The sequence below is a fragment of the Cynara cardunculus genome, unplaced genomic scaffold (genome assembly GCF_001531365.2).
Source record: "Cynara cardunculus var. scolymus isolate 2C unplaced genomic scaffold, CcrdV1 Un_Scaffold_2658, whole genome shotgun sequence".
Classification (NCBI taxonomy): domain Eukaryota; kingdom Viridiplantae; phylum Streptophyta; class Magnoliopsida; order Asterales; family Asteraceae; genus Cynara; species Cynara cardunculus.
Window position 1 is genome coordinate 56,938 of NW_020201174.1, and position 7,672 is coordinate 64,609.

Sequence of the window (7,672 nt, forward strand, 5' to 3'; positions counted from 1 at the left end):
AAATTTTTATGATATCTTCAAACATATATTTTATTCAAAAATAAAAACATCATCGTTTTTTCAAAATCACATAAAGCTATATTATAACATCGACCAAGATAAAGAATAAAATAAAATACTAAAATCACGATGTATTTCGCTGCATTGCGCGAGTACGCTTCTAGTTTTTTTTCAAAATGCATCGATGTTGATCTTTAAAATAAATATATTGTCTAAAAATGAGATAAAAAAATGACGAGTTTTAAGATGAATTGACATTAAGAAGAAATAATAAAATCAAAATCGAAGGAAAAATTAAACAAAAAAAAATCATCTTGGCATTAATATCTATACTCGTGATTGAAATAATATCTGAACCCTCAACCTCTTACATGTAAAGTGTTAATCCAATCATCCCACTCATGTTTAATTTTTGTTTTAAATTTGGTTTCAAAGTATTTAACGACACTTCTCAAAAATCAAGAGGGTGCACTATTTAGCCCGTCTAATTTTTTTTTACTTTTACAATAATCCAATCAGTCGGTGCATAGGATCCCGTTCCTCTCTTAATAAGTCCGCCCCTAAGCTAAATTCAACCATACCTCCTGATGTTCTCTCGTATACAACAATATCAAGACTTACTTGTTACATTTTGATTTATCATTGATCCTAAGCATATATATATATATATATATATATAAAATTTGTTTGTTTGTTTTGTAGACTAGTGTCTTTGATTATGGGGTAAGCTATGGGTTGGTGTTGTTACTTCAGAGTTCAGAGTGGCTAAATGGGGAAGGCTGATGGTTTGCCTGGAGAACATACTGAACAGGGTTAAGTCATGTCCATGTTTAGTGCTTTTTCCAGACCCAATTTAGCTAAACTTAGAGAGGATACCACCTATGTTTGCATGAAGTACATGTCAGTAAGACATGGTTGATGAGGATTTAACAAAAGGAGGTGTGGAAAAGGCATTTACTAAAATAGTAATTGAAGTTTGGTCAAAGAGATATTGGCATGCCCATGGCCATGTCACTCTCATCTTCAACTTTCACATCCCCAATTTTTGTTTATCAAATTTTTCTTTATGGTTGTCTCTTTATATTAGTATTTGATGCAAAATAATCATTCAAAGTTGTGGAAAATAAAATCTTTTATATATATATATATATAGAGGTTGGTTATTATACAACCCTGGTCATTTGTGCAACCAATACAACTCAATCTCAACCGTCCATTTCATTTGATTAATATGTGATTTTATAGAGATTTTGATTATTTTCTAATATAAAATATTAATCATAATTAATGAACCGTATTCATTTTCCATAAATATTTAAATCATAATAAATGAACTCTAATCATTTCCATAAATATTTCAATTTATTRGGTTGCATTGGTTGTACAAATGCGATAGGTTGTATTTGAAATAAACCCTATATATATATATATATATATATTATCGAGAAGTATTACAACATACCAGTGATGGACGCAAACTTTCTGATAAGATGATGCATTTCGTATGTATATATATATATATATATATAGAGAGAGAGAGAGAGAGAGAGAGAGAGAGAGAGTCACAGTCATTTGTAAACCTCTTAATTTATACAAACCAATCTCAGTCGTCCTGGTTCCATAAATATCTCAATTGTTTTCTTATCTCAAACTTTAGTTATAATGAATGAACATTGATCATTTTCCATAAATATTCAGATCATAATTAAATGATCTCTTATTATTTTAATAAATATCTTATCTGATTGGTTTATATAATATTTTTTTTAGTAGATTGAATTCTTTTTGTTTTCTGAAAAAGGGAAAGAGAGGAGGGAATAAATAAAATTGTAGTAAAATGATGGTGGGGAAGAGATGTGCCCCAAAATAAAGAAACAACATCCCTTCTCTGATTGTAGCAATCATCAAAGTAACTCCATCCCCATCTTTCACATTTTCCTCTTATCTTGTTTTTTTAAAACAAAATAAAAACTGTTCGGTTTTAACAGTATTATTATTTATCAGACGAACTCGAATTAGGAATATTAAACGTATCGATACCAATGTTATAGATGTCAAAAGTGTAAAATTGGGATTAATCTCTTGAGCCTCTACTCTTACTTTCTTCAATCTTCAAGGAATTCATGTTCGACTCTTCTCATACGGGAATGAAAGTAATGATTATTTCTTCAGGGTATTAGTTTTTATGTATCGTTTTAATGTTTATTCAAGTGTGTCATACAAAATTATCATTTATTATTCATGTTATATGTTTAAAAAGGTATAAAAACACTCATGCCTTACAAAATAATACGTCAACGGCGTCGTAACGTGTCATGACAATCCATAACACGTTACAACGGAAGTCAAGTCTTGGAGTGGGAGCCACTGAGGTTAACACATGGTAGCCAAAACCAAGCCTCGACACCATAACACGCCATAACGAGTTATTTAAAATCATGATATACAGATGTCTTGCATCACGGCATGTCTTTTAGAGCCTAATCGATACCACGCTATAGAAAAACCAAGCATATACTGCATTTTTTGTAATCTTTCTTGATGTCATGCTATTACTTAAGTTTATGTCAGGATAAAATCAAGACCGTCAAATAAAGACTAATTTAGCATGTCAAGACAGAAATAGTATTATCATAAGCGTCGGTTTTTTCCACTCCAAGGACCATGGCACGAGCCATCATATCCTAACAAAGTTTATCTAAATTTACAAGCTGGAATAGTTTTAGTAAAACGAACGATGCTAGAAACAAACTATATAAACCTTTTCTACCACAATGTCGTTTTTTGTAATAATGACAATAAATAGAACATGGTCACATTTGAAATCTGTAGTCAATCCCTCCTTCTGCACAACACGTTGCGAACATGTTTTCTGCAATGCAGATTTTCGTTTCATTAAGGATATGCTTTACCCAAGTGTTTTCTCATCAGGGAACACACCAACCCTAACTCTGATATTACCACTTTTTCCATCCTAACTTCTTAACCAGCTCAACTTATGAAACCTGAATCAAACCAGCAATACTTAAATCGATCACAATCTTGACTCGTGATCAACTCAACTTAATAATCAGTAAACGCATATTTGAATCAGACAAAATCCGTTTTTTTTAAAATTGGGATTAAGTGATTAACCTTAACCAAAAGATTTGGGAGAGAGAAAGAGACATGTCATGAGCATTAAAGTGCATGTGGTTTAAAGCCAAGACTGCAATTGAAACATATTAGAGAGAGATAGAGAGAATCTTGTGTGAATATGACATGACTTTGCATCACATTTTTTTTTAAAATAAAATATTTGACAAAAAGAATAAACCCATCATCATTTTTTTCACAAATGTATGTTAAAAAGAGGGTTTCTTAAAGATGTATAAAACAGTAAATTTTTTTCACTTGAAATCTTATCTTTTTAAGTTTACTTAAAATAAAATGTAAATAGTAATAATCTTTGATAACATCTTTTTTTTCAAATATGGTTATATATTTTTTTAAAGATAACTGATTTTAGGATGACAGATCAGATGATTTTCTGAAACCCTCTTAACTAAGAGATAAACCCAGATTCGGGGGATGAAACTATGCATTTGACTAGAATCCTATGCCCTCAAGTTTGATCTTCAAGTCCAGATTTATGAGCTCATAACTACTATTTGTGGACAACTCTCCTCAACTGAAGGTGCACCTACCGTAAAGCGGAGCGTCTTTGGCTTAGCTTTGTTTTGTTTTTAGAATTTATCGTCATCAAAATCATACATACTTTGGAATTAGAAGTTAAAATGTCATTATCTTTTTTACACCAATCAACCTACTTTAGTTAGTGTCTTTATAACAAGATTGTGAATTATTGTACTTATAAATGTTTAGAAGTTTTTAGTATTTTAAAAGACGTATTATAACAGATGCCATGATGCAAGGCTCCTCTTCGACGCCATCTTTATTTTACCTTTCGTTTTTCATTATCTCTTTTATAAACCCACTTATAATATGGTCTTATATATACATTGATTCACGCTATTTATAACAATGAAATTTATCAAAATTCATATTATTATCATTAAAAAGACTAGATATAATAAAAGAATTTGAGGGTTTTAACATGTGTGTAGTGTGTGTGTGTATATATATATAGGATTGGATTCTAGTGAGAAGAAGAGTTAAATATGAAAAACGTAAGAAGAGATCTCCACCCTTAGATCACATTAGGATGAGATTCATCGATATGTATCAAATCAATCCTCGTATCAAGCGCAATTCTGTAGGTTTGAGATTAAATGTGATCAAGGGTCCAAATCTCTTGTTACACTTCTCATCTTAACCCTACTCCTCACACGATCCGTCGCCTATATATATATATAGTGTCAATCAAATACACATTATGCAAAAGTCACAAACTATACAAACTAATCTCAACCATCTATCTAGTCTAACGAATGTCTGGTTTCATAAATACATCGATATATAAATCTTTAACCATAATTAATCAACTCTAATTATCTTCCATAAACTTCCAAAACATAACAAATAAAAATTCATCATTTCTATAAATATTAATTTACATTTCATTTACCATATATATATATATATATATATATATATAGAGAGAGAGAGAGAGAGAGAGAGAGAATAGAAAGGGAGAAAATATGGGTGAAGAGAAGAGAAGAGAAGAGAAGAGTGTCATTGTCAAAAATAACAAGGGGAAGGGGAAGGGGAAGGTGTTAGAATAAATAGATACAAAGAAATCCATGAAAAAATAAAATCCAAAAGTGAAAGCGTTAGGACCCCTACCCCCTCCCCTCCCCACACCAATATTCAATTCCATACAATACTCTTCATCTAAATCACTGCTTCCCTGCCATTCCCATTAATTTCCACTGTCTTCCAAGGACAACATCAACATTAACATTATCTCACACCTCAAATATTATTAATCTTTTATATATATATATAATTATCAATTCATTCAAATTATATATATACATAAATCACAACACTTTAAACCAAACCCTTCTCATTTTTTAATTATAATCATCATAATATAAATAACGTAAGGTTTTTAAAGTGTTAAATACAAGTCTGTATAATATTTTTCTTTTGTTACAATGGAAATGTGTAGGAGTATAATTTTTAATAGAAAATTAAATTGGTGTTAGTAACTATCATTGTGTTTGTGATAACATTTGACATGTATTTGATCCATGTGGTTTATACGGAACTACGAAATTCGTCTCTAGACTTTAATAACTACAAGTATTATCCATATTGTTTACATTTTGTTTTTGAAAATGGTTCCTCGAACTTAACACCGTTAAAAATTGCAGTTAAGTGTTAGATATTTTCGTTCATTTTTACCTTTGTTTTATCATTTCTTGTTTTGTCTTTACTCTAACCATAGACCAAGGGACCAAAACTGTAGTTTTTTTTCTCTTCTTTCACATTGTTTGGCAAAAATACATACATATACATATATATATATATACACCCACACACATATTATTAATGTGTATATATATATATATATATATATATATTATGTGTGTCTAATTATATATATAAAAAAAAAGAAACTACCCACACTTAACTGTCTAATTGTATGTGTTTATATATATATATATTATGTGTGTCTATTAAACCATGAGAAGCCAAATTGTAGTTTACTTTGTAAATATTTATAACAAATATTTAAAATACAAAAAAATATATTCATAAATATTACACACACACATATATATATATATATATATACACACACACACACATAGGGTTGGGTTCACATGAGACCAACTTGTTTTCATGAGACCCGTAAGACCATATTTTTACACATAAACTTCACAGCAAAAAGACTGTGAAAGTTAGAAAAAAGTCGAACCTTCACAGCAAAAACATTGTGAAGGTTAAAAAAAGTCACTTTCACAGCATTTTGCTATGAAGTTTCAAGTGTAAAAAAGTAGTCTTACAGGTCTCACGAAAACATGCTGGTCTCACATGATCCCAAGTCTAAATACGTACATACATACATATATATATATATATATATATTAAAATGTAAAAACTTAATATATTGCAATGATACCCATAACAAAAATTAATACCTAAATTATTATCCGTTTAAAAATCATTAAATTGTTGTAAGATAAATGTATCATCATCTGAAGAATATGATGATAGAGATAGATATATCAGAGTTAGATTAGAATTGAAATATTTTGTAGTTATCTACTTGTAACTCATCCATATAAAAAATGTTTATGACTAATAGAATCCCATATTCTTCTCTCTGTTATAGTGTTGTTCTCTTTCAGTCATTCTATAATACAAATTTAATTTTCATATCATTTCTTTGGACTTAAGCATGAGTTAAAGATCCAATTTCATCAACTCATTTTCACGACGATTACAAATGTAATGTTTGATGAAAAAGATTCCGGACGGACTTTGAGAAGAAGAAGAAAATGATTATTTGTCTAACGTTTACTTTGTATTTTATAATCCAATGTAATACTTTATCATTTAATAAATCGTCGTTTGTTAGTATCTATACAACAACAAGAAACCTTTTTTCACCAGTCTTACCTACCCTATGTATTCAACAGGGGTTTTGAAGCCGAAAAAGACATGCTTCCACACATAGGAGACAACCCAAAAAAACACGGGACAACGCATTCACCACGGAAAGCAAATCCGATCCTATTTTAAAAAAAGTCATTCGAAATCAACCGAAAACTAAAAAAACCCCTTGAAACGGTACAATCGCTCGACAACAATCTGAACCCGTCAACACTTTCACATGTATAAATTTAATAAAACTTTAATAATAATAATAATAATAATAATAATAATAATAATAATAATAAGTGTAAAATGTGAATAGAAGTAGATAAAAAAGGGTGTTGTCATCTTCCTCATTAAACAATAATTCATATTCTCATGGGAACTTCCTATACTCTGTCCAGGGAAGTTGTAGGCCCCACCCAAAAGAAACATCATATTCATTTCTGCCCCTGCCAAGTGGGCCTACCCAAAAAAAAGGAACATTAGACTTTTTTTTTTTTTCAGATAGCCGTGAGTTTACAGATCAACTTTCGAGTATTCATTGTCCTGCATGATCATGAATGATCTGAAGTCATCGTACATGAACCTTCGTTACCACAAGAGATTTGGCAGCATTTGAATCGATAAACCAACCCTTTTGTACATCGTTCTATAGGTTGTTTTCGATTGTGTTTTGTTAGTTTTCTTTTCTCTTTTTATGTGTTCGGCTGTTTTTTTTTTACCCTCTCCCCTCCTTAATTCTGCATCGTACGGTTTTCTTATAAAGAGGGGTCTTTCGAATTGTTTGTTGTGGTTCCATGTTTATCTCTTTCTCTTTCTTTTCGTATTAACATACACATGGTGTACACAATATAAACAACTTTAATAATAAAAAAATGCTAGGATGTTCACATTATTCATATTGTGTTCACAAGTGGTATGTTAGATTTAGTTTATGTTCACAAGATATAATACTAGATCTCGTTAGATTTAAAATGTACTCAATGTGTTCACAAACTATAATAGTATTTATAAGAAAATGTTCATAATGTGTTCACCATGAATTATATCCAATTATGTGTACGTACATGTATGTATGAAAAGAGAATAGGGAAAATAAGAGAGAGAAGAAAAAAAAATAGGA